Source organism: Protopterus annectens, chromosome 1.part1, assembly GCF_019279795.1.
Source record: "Protopterus annectens isolate FY-2018-M chromosome 1.part1, PAN1.0, whole genome shotgun sequence".
NCBI classification, from domain to species: Eukaryota; Metazoa; Chordata; order Ceratodontiformes; family Protopteridae; genus Protopterus; species Protopterus annectens.
The window spans coordinates 418,989,660-419,002,686 of NC_056726.1; the positions used below are offsets into that span (position 1 = coordinate 418,989,660).

Here is a 13,027-nt window from a genome sequence, read left to right on the forward strand (position 1 = left end):
CCCACCAACATTTCTGACAAAGTACCCTAAAGTGAATTTCTAAAGTCCAACATCTGTGTGCATTCCCAAAAAACATGTTCCCAAGTACACCCCCGTTTCCTTCACACCTCAAAAAAATTGTCTGTCTGTAGAAAAAATATCTAAAGTCTGCTTGAGTTATAAAAATACCTTTGCAAACAATTACATGTAAAAATCTTAAACCTTTTAGATTATTTTTGTATGCTTGTGTCATACAAATATCCTCCTATTGTTCATTTCTGTATTGCCTCTCCATTTTCATTTCTTTGTCTCTTCTAACCTCTTCTGTTTTGAGTCTTATAATTATCATGCATCATTTTATATGCCCCATTAATTCTCCCTTTTTTGTAACCATGGTTTCTGTTCTAGAATCAACTATAAACGTGCCCAAAGCTGATCTTTCATTTAACTCTCCCCATACCCCTTTCTGTTTGCCTGTAAAGTCTTATCACTCGCAGGTATGGAAGTTAATCTAAAAACCACAGTTCAGACTTTCTGGTTGGCCTTATCCCACTCTGACTATTCCATCCCTAGCTATTTGCTCCCAATACATTGATTCCTTTGTCAGTCTTTTTCCAATAAATTCCATCTCTATCTTATCTTTTTTGCATGCCTCAACTTGCAGTCATCCTTATTGGTAAAATTTCCTTTCTCCATTCCTGTATTGGCTTAATTCTGAAGATACTTTCAGCTTTTCAGAATACTTTTTTCTACTTTATAATTCTGGTATTCTCTATGGTTGTGTTCTCTTTAAGGGCCTGCATCTACAATCTTGCTCTGTCCTTCAACATCTTGTCTTTCCACTTTGATTTGTAGTTTTCTGTCTGTATTATGTATATGAGCCTTTACTGTACAGCTCTAAGGTATCCCTTCATATCTGATAATCCTAAACCAACTTGTTCTCTGGGGAAAAACACCTGATCCCACTTACCTCTTGCCCATGCCCTCTTTCCTCCCAAAAACATTGCTTCAATTCTTTATTAATTATGATCCACATATTCCCTTCTGACTGGTAAAAATATGCCTGATGTGTATAATATCAAAGGGACGAGAGACATTTTCACTGCTTGTACCTTAGTATCCATATAAAGAGTCAAGAACATCCAGCTTCTCAATGTTTGTGTTCTCTTTTGTTTAGTCTGTTCCCACATATTTTTAGCTGCTATAATAGATTATTTTTAATCCATACGTCTAAGGGGTCTATATCAAAATTCCGAAGAGGTACAACGCCGAATGTGAAAACATCGAACCCAAAATATCGAATGGTGAAAATAGCGAAGTCCTGGAACATCGAAATCTTACCTAGGGCAAGATTTCGATGGGCCGTTCCGTGGCTTCACTATTTCCTCCACTGTGGTGTGAGAGTTATGGACCTTAGGGTTAGGGTGCGGGTTAAGGTCAGTGGATAGTTAGTAATGTATGTATGGTGTAGTGTAGGGTTGTGTTTTATTAACTGTGTGTGTGTGTGTGTGTATTAATTAGTTTGTGTATAGATTTGTAGGGTATGTGTGCGATAGTTTCGGACCTTAGGGTTAGAGTGCGGGTTAAGGTAAGTGGATAGTTAGTAATGTATATGTGGTTTAGTGTGGGATTGGGTTTTATTAAATGTATGTGTGGTTTATTTATTTTGGTGTGCTTGTGTTGGGTGTATGTTTATCGGAACAGCAAATTTTTTCCCTGGGAAAAAGTTTGCTATTCTGAGCATTTGCTGTTTTCAATATTCGAAATTCCAAGTTCGAACATATGGTGTTCGACATTTTGGAATTTCGAATATATGATATAGACCCCGTCTAAGTACTTCTTGTCATGCCCTTTTTATTATGAGCAGAGCTTTACCTCCCTTCTCATGGTGTTTCTGACAAAGCATTGTGGCGTACTGAATTCTGGCTATTCTCTTCTCTGTGAAAGTATACAGCTCAGCATTCCTAATATTATTGTTACAGAGCATGGTGGTGGTAGTGTACACATGTGAAAATATGCAATAATTCAGTGATCACTGTTCTGTATTACAAACTCAGGGCCCACTTGGGCCATTTGAGTTTGCTGAATGACAAACCGTATTTGTAAACTTTTGTTTTTTTGAGCCTTGACTCTATGTTTCTTTAAAAGCTTGTACGCACCCAGTATTTCTTATGTGAAAAGCTAGCATGTTCCAAAGTTTATAACCCCTAAAGTGAAAAAAAAAATTAGCTTGAATATATATGTGATAAGGAAGCAAATGATTTCTTGTTGAAAAGTTTTGCCTTGGAAGGCTGGTACCTAATATTGCTGCTTGAACTACATGAGACATTTATATCCCATTCGTAAGTCTTCTCACAGTAACCAATAACAGTAAAAAAAAAAAAGTGAGATGTACTGTAGTCTTTCCCTGTATGGTTGATGTGTAATCCCTGCTACCTGTCTGATAAATGTTCTTTGTACACATTCAGGTTTCTTTAACAGAAGGAACCATTGGGTATTCTATGCTCTGTTTTACAGTTGCCTAAAATAATGGAATCAAAATCCTTTCATCCCTACTTGAAAGGCATCACATGATGTTACTTAATTAGCCCATAGTATCTTCTTACATGCCAAGTTGTTTATCAAGATGTAGATGAATGTCCACAGTGATCCCTACATATCTGACATAGGTAGTCTCAGTTAGGATATGATTTTCCAAAACATGGTCATATAGCTCAGTGACTAAAAAAGTATGGGACATTGTGGTACATGCAGAGACTATTTTCTAAATACAATTTTGTTAATCCAATTTCTTCTGTATATCTTTTGTTTACTTCCATGACACCTGCTACAAGAGGGCATAGCCATTTAGGATGCCGACATGCATACACTGTTAAGGTGGAATGAAGAACTGATAAGTAGCTAGATTACAAACTGATGGTGTCATGGTGGGAAATTATTGAGATGAGTAGTAATTATAATAAGAAAAGTACCTCTTTCTAAATAATGTGTTTTCCTCCCCATAGACATTTTGATGCACAGTTTTCATGTCGCAAGTTTAAAATTTGCAGACATATAAAATATCTCAAAAAATGTCTTTTTGCTGAACTGTTAGGAAACATTTCTGATGCTGTTTAAAAATTGATGTTCTGTTATCCTGTCTCGCCTTCAATCTTACTGAATGGGTTCAGAGCTGATTCTCGGCTCCAACTCTGCCGAATACACTAGCTCAAAGTCTCTAACTTGGCTCATGGCAGAATAGGTATCCCATCATGCAGTGGTGTAATTCCCCAGATCTCATTTGCCGCTTTACGAGTTCGGATGCTCTCTTCTTGGCCATGGCTAAGTTCTTTTAAAATTAATATTTTTCTCTATATATTTAGCATTAGTAATAGTTAATTGTTTCGATAGTTGTTTTTAGTGTGCTGTAGTTACTAGTGCAGTTTAATCTTGCTATTGTGTAACTGCTTGTTGGCAGTAGTTAGTTGCAAGGCCATTTTCTATTTTTCTGTTAGTTTTTGTAGTGGTGTAGTAGTAGGTTACTGCAGAATAGTTAGTGTGTGTTTTTTCCTTATCCGCATATATTAGCTCGTTGTAGTTAGAGGTTGTACATCTGTTTTAAGTTAGAGGGCCTAGTGCCCATTTAACTTAGAGGGCAGAGCTGTTCCTGTGTTTTTTTCCTTTGCTCAGTAGACATGCTTCTTTATTATACTGTTTGGTAAAATATTAACCTTTGTGTGTGTGTTAGTTTTATATAAAGTTATTTTACTGCCTACTCCATTTAGGTATTAGTTGTGTTCCTTCTTAATATGTCTAAAGACTCTAGAGATAAGGAACCTAAGTCATCAGACTTTAAAAAGTGCCAGAAATGTGCACAAAAAATGTCTAACAGATGGGCATATTATCTGTGTTTACTGTTTGGGGACCATTTACCTCCAAGAGACATTTGCATTCTGTCATTTCTTTAGCTACTGTGTACTACAGGAAAGAAAAAAAAAGTTAATTCTTAAGGGACTCCTGAAACCTGCCTTTGATAAAGCTCTACAAAGTACTTGTGCTTCTAGCAAGTCCCCTTCCAGTAAAAGTGACAAGCCTACAAAGAGACCATCTCCTGCTTCTTCGGCTCATTTGGAGCCTCCTCAGAAATTGACTAAAACTTCTGATACTTTGGTCTCCTCGGCTCAACAACCCTCAGAACTGAGAGGGATCATAGATTTGGACAAATCAGGTCCTTCGGCTCCACGGCCTTCGGAACTGAAATAGACTATTTTTTGGAGCCGGTCCACTGAACTTCTACCGGTCTCCCATACCTTGAGAGCTCCTATATTGGAGAGATCTCGCTCACCAACCCTTTCCTCCAGGTCCTCTAGGAGTTTATTGGACGATGACATGGACAGGGTAGTGCGCAGACTTTTGAAGTCGCCGGCAGTGGCTAAATTGTTCTTGGCTCCATCCCAACCAGTTTTGGAGCCATCTTAGACCATTACATCTATGACTATTCCTCCTCCGAGCCAAGCTGGATCTTCGGAGCCAGAATGCCAGGTACCGCTTGCTGTAGACTCTCTGGTTATGAGACCCCTTCAGGAGATTTTGGAGCCGATCCCTGCTCTGACACTTTTGTTGCAGTCTGGGACGAAGTTCACCGGTCAGCTCCGGGGGGGGGGAGCTTGGACCAGACTTTCTTCGGTTCCAGTGTTTACCTCTCGGAGCGTCGGCTCAGCTGAGCTCTGCTCCTACATCAGCCTCGGAGCTGATCTCTGTGGAGCCGAGGATTCCGTCTGTTTCCTTGGAGCCGGGGGTGAGGAGTGTGCTGTTCCCGCCTACAGCTCTACACAAGGATACTGGTATTCTTCCCCACCAAGGCACCGGCTTCTGTCTCGGCACCACCCAATCCACAGGACAGCAGAGATTTAGAGCCTTAGGGAGCCCCATTGGGCGAACTCTACTCTTCCGAGACCTCCCCAGAATACCCTTCTGAGGAGGCTCTTCAAAAGAGAACATTCAAGAGGAAGCATAAAGACTCCCCTGATGAGTCCATCACCTCTGACTGACCTCTAGGCGTGGGTCCCCACAGTCATCCTCTGAAGATATCTCTTTTGCAGATATCCTGGAAATCCTGAAACAGAGAGGCGGTTGGAAAACCCTCAACCGTTCTGATGAGGAGTCTGTGTACCTGAAGGCCTTTGGATCTCAACCTTCAGCCTCCTAGGTATCTCTGCCTTTTGACGAGCTACTGGACTTGGTTAGTCGAAAGGCTTGGGAGTCACCAGACACTATGGAACCAGTCCCTCGAAGGCTAAATCAGTTCCTATCAGCCCGTTCAGAAAAAGAATTTCTCGTGAAAGGTGTTCCTGTAGATGCTATGGTGGTGGCAGCAGCCACCAAGAAGGAATTTTCTGAAACATCCTAATCTGTCCATCCACCGAACAAGGACTCCCGGACGATGGACAGATATGGGAAGCGCATTTTTTCATCAGTGATCTGTACCCTTAGATTGCTGAACTACCTTACGCACTTTACAAGACTACAGAGAAATCTCCTGAAGGAGATACTCTCCAAGGTTTATTGGCTGCAGGGGTGTCAGAAAAGGTGACCTCTCTGCTATCTACCTTAAATTCCATCATTAACTGCTCCATGTGACTAATTTCCTTTGCAGCTAATGGAGCGAGCAGGGCAGTGGGTTCAGAAGTTTCCCTGAGGAGACGCTCCTGGATGCGCTTGTGCAACTTTGTGGAAACTTTCAAGTCTACCTTTACCAATGCTCCTTTTGATGGTTCTTCACTTTTTGGACCCAAAGTCAAGGACACACTCACCAGATACGAGCAGGAAGGGAAAACTCTCTGCCGTTCGAGTACATTTTTCACTACTTTCAAGACCTTACCCTAAAGGTCAGAAGAGTGGGAAAATGTGCTTCAAAAGATCCCAGGGAGTTTGTCAAGACGCACAAGGTAATCCTCCCCCGGGGGCAGAGGGGGTGGCAATAATGGTAGATGTCCTAGAGGCAGAGGGGGTCCGCAAAACCAAGATGACAGTGATTCCTTTCGCGGCCGAACCTACCAGCAGTCCTGAAAGGAGGACCGTCTGCTCTACTCTGGAGGCAGTCAGGGGGGGCTGTTAACTTTGTACCCAGAAGCCTGGCGAGATATCACAAGATACAAGTGGGTACAAAGTATAATATCCAGAGGCTATTCCATTCCCTTTTGCCATCCTGTCCAACAGATCAGAACAATCCCGGATGTTCCACACAGTCAAAGGGAACAAGCAACTGTAGAAATTCAAAAGTTGCTAAACAAAAGAGTCATCCAAAAAGTCCCCATAGATCAAATAGGATTCGGAACTTACTCAAGATTCTTTTTAGTGCCAAAAAGAACAGGAGACTGGAGACCTGTATTGGATTTCAGCAAACTAAATGAATCCGTGAAGAAGTCCAAGTTATGAATGGTGACACTGCAGTCATTTCTTCCCTTTTTAGGGAAAGACTATTGGATGTACTCGATAGACCTCCAAGATGCGTACTACCACATAAAAATGGACAGAGCATCAAAGAGTCATTTACACTTCTGGCTGGGAGCCAGTCATTATCAGTTTTGAGCCCTGCCCTTTCTCACTACAAGCCCCCAGAGTGTTCACCAAAAGCATGGCAATAGTCACGGCTCACTTGGGACGTCTAGGGTTTCAAGTTTTTCCGTACCTAGACGACTAGTTCCTAACTGCCACCACCAAGCATCTACTTCAACAGGCAAGAGACACCATACTTCAATATTGTTCTCAGTTAAGCATAACAGTGAATTTACAAAAATCTGCATTGTTGCCCTGTCAACATGTTACATTCATAGGCATAGATCTCGGCACCTTTTCCATAATGGCACGTCTGCCTCCCAACAGAGTTTCTGTTCTCAGACAAATAACCAACCTTCTACCCAGAAACAAGGTGAAAGTAAAAACAATTTTGAAAGTCCTAGGAACCATGGCTTCAATGATCACCCTAGTTCCTCTAGCCAGGTTGCATATGAGAATTCTTCAGTGGCTCGTTTTTGCTCAGTGGTCGTTACAAGAACTTCTCATGTCTCACCTAATCAGAATTACAGAGTCATGCAAGAGACATCTTCTGTGGTAGCTTCAGTCTGACCACGTGACCATCAGATGACCCGTAGTGCCACAACAATCTAGCTACGGTGACCATGGATGCCTCCCAGATAGGGTGGGGGGGTTATTATCTGGGAAGAATGGTCCAAGGCACATGGCAAGAACATGAGGCCCATTTGCACATCAGTGTTCTAGAGATGAGAGCAGTGCTTCTGGCGTTGCAAGCACTCCAGGACGTTGTTCTGCTAGGAATGATTGCAGTCCAGTCAAAAAACATGTCGGTAGTCTGGTACATAAATAAGAAGGAACCAGATCATACCCCCTTTGTTGAGAGGCGCTAAGAGTATGGCAATGAGCAGTCTCTTCCCAGCGTTTTCTGGTAGCAATGCATATCCCGGGGAAATCCAACGTGATAGCAGACAAGCTTAGCAGGGCGATATTATTGCCTCACAAGTGGTCTGTAAACCAAAACCTAGCGGAGGAGATTTTCAGAAAATGGGGCCAGCCTTGCTGCGACCTTTTTGCCACTGCTATGAATACCAAATGCAGCAGCTACGTTGCCCTAATCTCCCCTCTGGGGGAGACACAGAGAAATGCACTTGTTCACGACTGGCCCTTGGGAATACTGTATGCCCCCCCCTTTCCACTCATACCCAAAGTCATTCAGAAAGCAAAATCCTTATGAAGCAGGCTAATTCTCATTTCCCCATATTGGCCTTGTCAAATTTGGTTTCCCTTTCTTTGGCCTCACTTGCAAGAGAAACTGTGGGTTCTGGACCCAGTTCCAGACCTTCTGACTCCTATGTCTGGAACATTTCATGCTACTCTCCAGACCCTGAATTTGACAGCTTGGCTGTGCTCCACTTTCAAACTTAGTCAGGCTTCAAGACTTCACACCTGCAGTAAAACACATTTTGGTATCCTCTCACAAGGCTTCTACCAGGAAATTATATTCTAGTAAATGGAAGAGGTTCTCCTGCTGGGCACAAGCAAAAAACATTGATCCTTTTTCTGCCCCAGTTAATTCAATTTTGGAATATCTTGCAGAACTGTTCCAGCAAGGCTCCACCACAGCTACAGTCAGAGTACATCTAGCTGCAATCTCTAATTTTCACATTATTTGGCAAACATATTCCTAACCTGATGTCATACAAATTGTGTAAAGCATTTTTGAAAGGCAGTTATTGAGACCTCCCATAAAAGAACACCTCTCACCATGGGGTTTGCATTTTGTCTTGACTCACCTAACATTACCTCCTTTTGAGCCGTCATCTTCATGTGATCTCAAATTCCTCTCTTGGAAAATTCTCCTAGCAGCCATTACGTCTGCAAGAAGAGTCTTGGAGTTGCAAGCTCTGTCAATCAAGCCGCCATATTTAATTTTCAATAAGGATAGAGTACCTCTGTGAACTAATCTGTCCTTAGTGCCAAAAGTTTATTACCAAACCAACGTAAATCAATCTATTGAGCTCCCAGTGTTTTTCCCAGTCATAACAACAAGGCAGAGTACAAACTTCACAAATTGGTTGTGCATAGACAACTTAGGTTTTATCTACATAGAAGTAAAGATTTTAGGAAAACAATTGTTAATCTCCTTTTCCGGAGCAAAAAAGGGCATGCCAGTTTCAAAAATTACGCTGACAAATTGGCTCTCGAACTGCATTACCTTTATATACACCTCAAATAACAAGGATTTACCATTCAAAGTTAAGGGCCATTTGACCAGAGCATTAGCAACGTCCTCTGCTTACCTAGCTGATTGTCAATGGACAGTATTGGTGCCGCTGCTATGTGAGCAAGTCCGCATACTTTTATTACTCTTTACAAAGTTGATTTGGCCTCCAGGGACAGGGCTTCCTTTGGTTCCACTGTGCTCAAAGGTATACTCCCGTGAGTCACCTAGCAAAATGGTGCTAGGAATGCTGTCCCATCCAGTAAGAATGAAGGCGAGATAGGACAACATAACATAAAGAAGGTATGTACTCACCATAATGTTCCATGTTTATTGTCCATCTCGCCCTTCATTCTTAGAACCTTTCCACCTTCCCCCAGCCAAGGGCTGCTAGAGGACCTAGTTGAGGGATCTTTCTTCTATAATAAAGAACGTCCTTTGAATTTCCTTGTTATTTCTCTATCCAAGGTCACATTATTAATTTAGACATATTGTTATGATTGGCAGCAAACAAGATCTGGGGAATTACACAAGTGCATGATGGGATACCTATTCTGCCACGAGCCAAGTTAGAGACTTCAAGCTAGTGTATTCGGCCGAGTTGGAGCCGAAGATCGGCTCCGAACCCATCCGGTAAGAATGAAGGGTGAGATGGACTACAAACATGGAATGTTATGGTGAGTACATAACGTCTTTTTAATGTGTATGATTTATGAATATGTACAACTGAGTATTTTGTATTTTATTTCCTTTGAGCACTATATATTGGGTTATAAGGGAGGGTAAGAACATAATGATAGGGAGAGGAGAAGGGAAAAATAGGGAAGGTAGACTGAAAATTAAGTAGCATTCTTTATCTTTTCATATGGCTGGTGGGGAACTATTTATATTTATTTCAACAATGTAGGTTATAAATATATTTTTGTTAAGGTGGCTCATTTTGTTTAAGTGGGTGAGGGATATTGCTTCTTTTTTAGAGGATGAAAGATGTACAACAGGATGACAGTGTAGCAGTAGAATAAGAGGATGAATGTACCAAAATGGTTTATGGGGGTCAGTAAATGCTGTTTAGATGTAATTAGTAATGCCAATCTGGTATAAACTCACGATTTGGTAGAAGTAGGGAGGATATAAGTAGAACTACAGTCTCAGGGGCATGGGAGAGAAGGTAGAGAGGGGAAAGGGAATTTTAAAAGAAGGAATAGAATTATTGCAGAAGTGACTTGGACAGCAAGAGCTGATCATTGTGATGGTTTTGACAGATGGAGGCTGATACCTTGTTTTGCCTGGGGGGCATAGGTGGAAGAGATACTCATACCCAAAAGTCTGATAGATCTAGCTCCAATGGCTATGGGTTTTGAGAGTACATATGTGATATGTGAGGTACATGAAACCTTGTTAGAGAGAAGGGTGCTTACCACAGTGGTATGATTTCATATTTTAGGAAGTGAAGGTGAGGAGGAAGATAAATTAGAGACACTGGGAATATCCAATGGTTAGGGTTTAGCAGTGTGAAGGGGTGAAGAGGTGAACTGGGATTCTGGGAAAAGATGTTGAAAGGTAGAATAGTCAATTAAGACACATGCGGCCAGGATATGGGTAGTAGGTAAGTAAGTAAAACATAGATAAAGGGATGGCATTAGTGGTATTGTGTAGTCCTAATGAAGATAGAAAGGAGATTGTGTGAGTGTATAGCATACCTCTCAGCCTCTTAGTGCAAGAAATCTGGGCAAAGCCTGACAAAATGGGGGTACAAAGGCCCAAAAATATGGACAGATTTTATATATTGATTTTATAAACTTAGAAAGTTGTTAGAGTAAAATATTTTGTATTGGCATGCATTTTCTGAACGATTTGAAGTCTGAAACTCAAATGCATGTCATTATTTAGTGACTACTATCCACAAATCCATCTCAAGTGATTTGCCCGAAAACCAAAAATTTTATGAGGAATAGACCAAGAAATATGAGGCAAAAATCTGGACATTCTGCAAAAATCTGGACAGTTGAGAGGTATGGATAGTAGAAAATATTTCAAAAGGAAAGGGGATATGATTCTGTTCAGAAAGAGGAATTACAATATTTGTTAGGAGCCTGCCAGTAGAGTACCCAGATTCCATACGGCATGTCAGTAGATGTTTAGGAGAGGGATGCTGAATTTCAGGTTAGTATATGCTTGAAGACTGAAGAGAGGGGAGGAAGAGGGGTATGCATTTTCTGTCTTTTTTTAAACAAGAAACACCTTTATTAAATGAACTCTTGACATAGGCAATCATATATTTATGAAAACAAACCAAATTGACATATTTTCATTTGCAAACATTATATATACATCAGTTATATTCCATCCAATCAGTCAAACATTACATAGCTCATTCAGTTTCTGCCTTCCCTTAAACCTCATTCCTTCCCTAAAACAGTATTCTGCACGTATTGTTCCCACAATTCCGATTTGTTTCAATGTAATCTGCTCCTACACGCTTCTCCCTTTCTAAAGATCCCACTTCCAGTTTATCTCTGTTACTATATTCACTACTACTAGTACAGTTGGTTTAGGCTTTGATTTCTATTTTCTAGTAATTGCTTTATTGGCAGCCACAAGAGTTAAACTCAGCAAGGCTTTACTAATGTCTAGGCAATTCCTTTTCTATATCATAGCTCAAAAAATTTCTTTAGATGCACCAGTTTGCTCACCCAGTTTTTCTGATAGAGTAGTCTACAGGGAATTTTTAGTCTGCCAGGTCATTACAATCCTAAAACATATGTTCCCTGTTACCTCTTTCTTCTCCATTACATCTCCAGTATTTGCAATCTACCTGAAGAAAAATTCTGCTTGGGGTTCAAAAAATACCTATGCAAATACTTCAAGGTCCTAAATCTTCTAGACTTTGTTGCATGTTTGGGAGACGCACATAAATATCCCCCCATTGTTTCTTTGTGAACTGCTTCTCCAGTCTCTCTTCCCAATCCTTTCTAACCTCATCTGATTGATTTCCTGTAGTTATCATACGATATTTTATTTGCCCTACTAATTTGTTTTTAACAGTAGCTTCTGTTCTAGATTCTACAAAAAGCTCTACCACTGGTGGTCTTTCACTTAGGGTCCCCTCATTTTTTTCTCCTTGCCTATACTCTGATATCAATCCTTGATAGGGAAGGCAATCTCTAGCCTGCATTTAAAATAAATTCCTGGCCATTTCACATTCTGTTATGTGTCCCTCGAATTATTTCCTCCCAGTACCTCAGTTTCTTTGCCAGTTTTCTCCAGTAAATTATAGCCTCTCTTGCCTATTCTCTGTACCCCTAATTGCAGTAAAGTATCCTATTTCCATCCCTGTGTTGAGCTAGTTTAAATACTTTCTGCTACCTTATGAACATAATATTCTATTTGGTTATTATTCTCCTCCTTAAGGATCGGGATCCAAAATCTCTCTCTCCCCTTGTTTCTTGAGCTTTTCCCCCTACTTCATCATCATCCCTTTCTACTTTGAATTCTAGCTTTCTGATTGAGATGTGTATAGGAACCTTAGCTGTGCAGCTCTGAAATACCCCTTTAGAATTGAGGAGTCCAAAGAGGCCAGTCACAAGTGGAGTCCATCAGGGATTGGTCTTGAACCGCTCCTTTTTGGCATTTACTTTTGTGAAGTCAAGACCAATGTCGGTGGTCTCTGGCTGACTAAATTTTCAGATTGCAAATTAGGAGCTGTCATTGAATCCCACACAGGACACAGATGTTCTCCAGGAATGGCTGACAAACAACTAGTGTCAGAGCCATGGACTGAAACTAAATGTGAAGAAATGCATAATAGTATCCTTGGGAAGTCATCCATTCCTGGTAACTGTAATATTGACAACAAATCCCTTTGAGTTGACTCAGTAGTGAGAGACTTAGGGGCACACACAGACAGTAATCTAGCCTTTGACCATCACATGTCTATAGTAGTGAGGAAATCATTCTATGTTGCGTAACTTATAAATAAAGGTATGGCATACTAGTCTAAGGAAGTCCTTGTTCCACTGTATTCAGCATTCATCTGGCCTATCATTGAGTACAATACCCCATTTGGTATGTACCTAACCAAGCACATCCAACAATTGGAACGTCCAGTGAGGTTCCTCAATAAAAGAATATAGATGTGTAAAATGTCCTATGCAGACTACCTCAAGGCCCTGTCCCTGTATTCAGTCTCCTACAAGCTTTTGAGGGGAGATCTATGCTTGGCATACCGGCCATTGTCAGACCACATTCTGATGGACCTCCTGCATATCCGCAAAACAAAAACGCAAGAATTACCTGTTCTAAAGACTTGAA

The 13,027-nt window shown here is 40.9% G+C and overlaps 1 protein-coding gene across 1 annotated transcript in view; it reads left to right on the plus strand.

Moving 5' to 3' along the window:
• The window catches only part of ARFGEF3 (ARFGEF family member 3), a 2,280,599-nt gene that overhangs the window by 885,077 nt on the left and 1,382,495 nt on the right, over positions 1 to 13,027 (plus strand). The gene's annotated exons all lie outside the window — the stretch shown is intronic.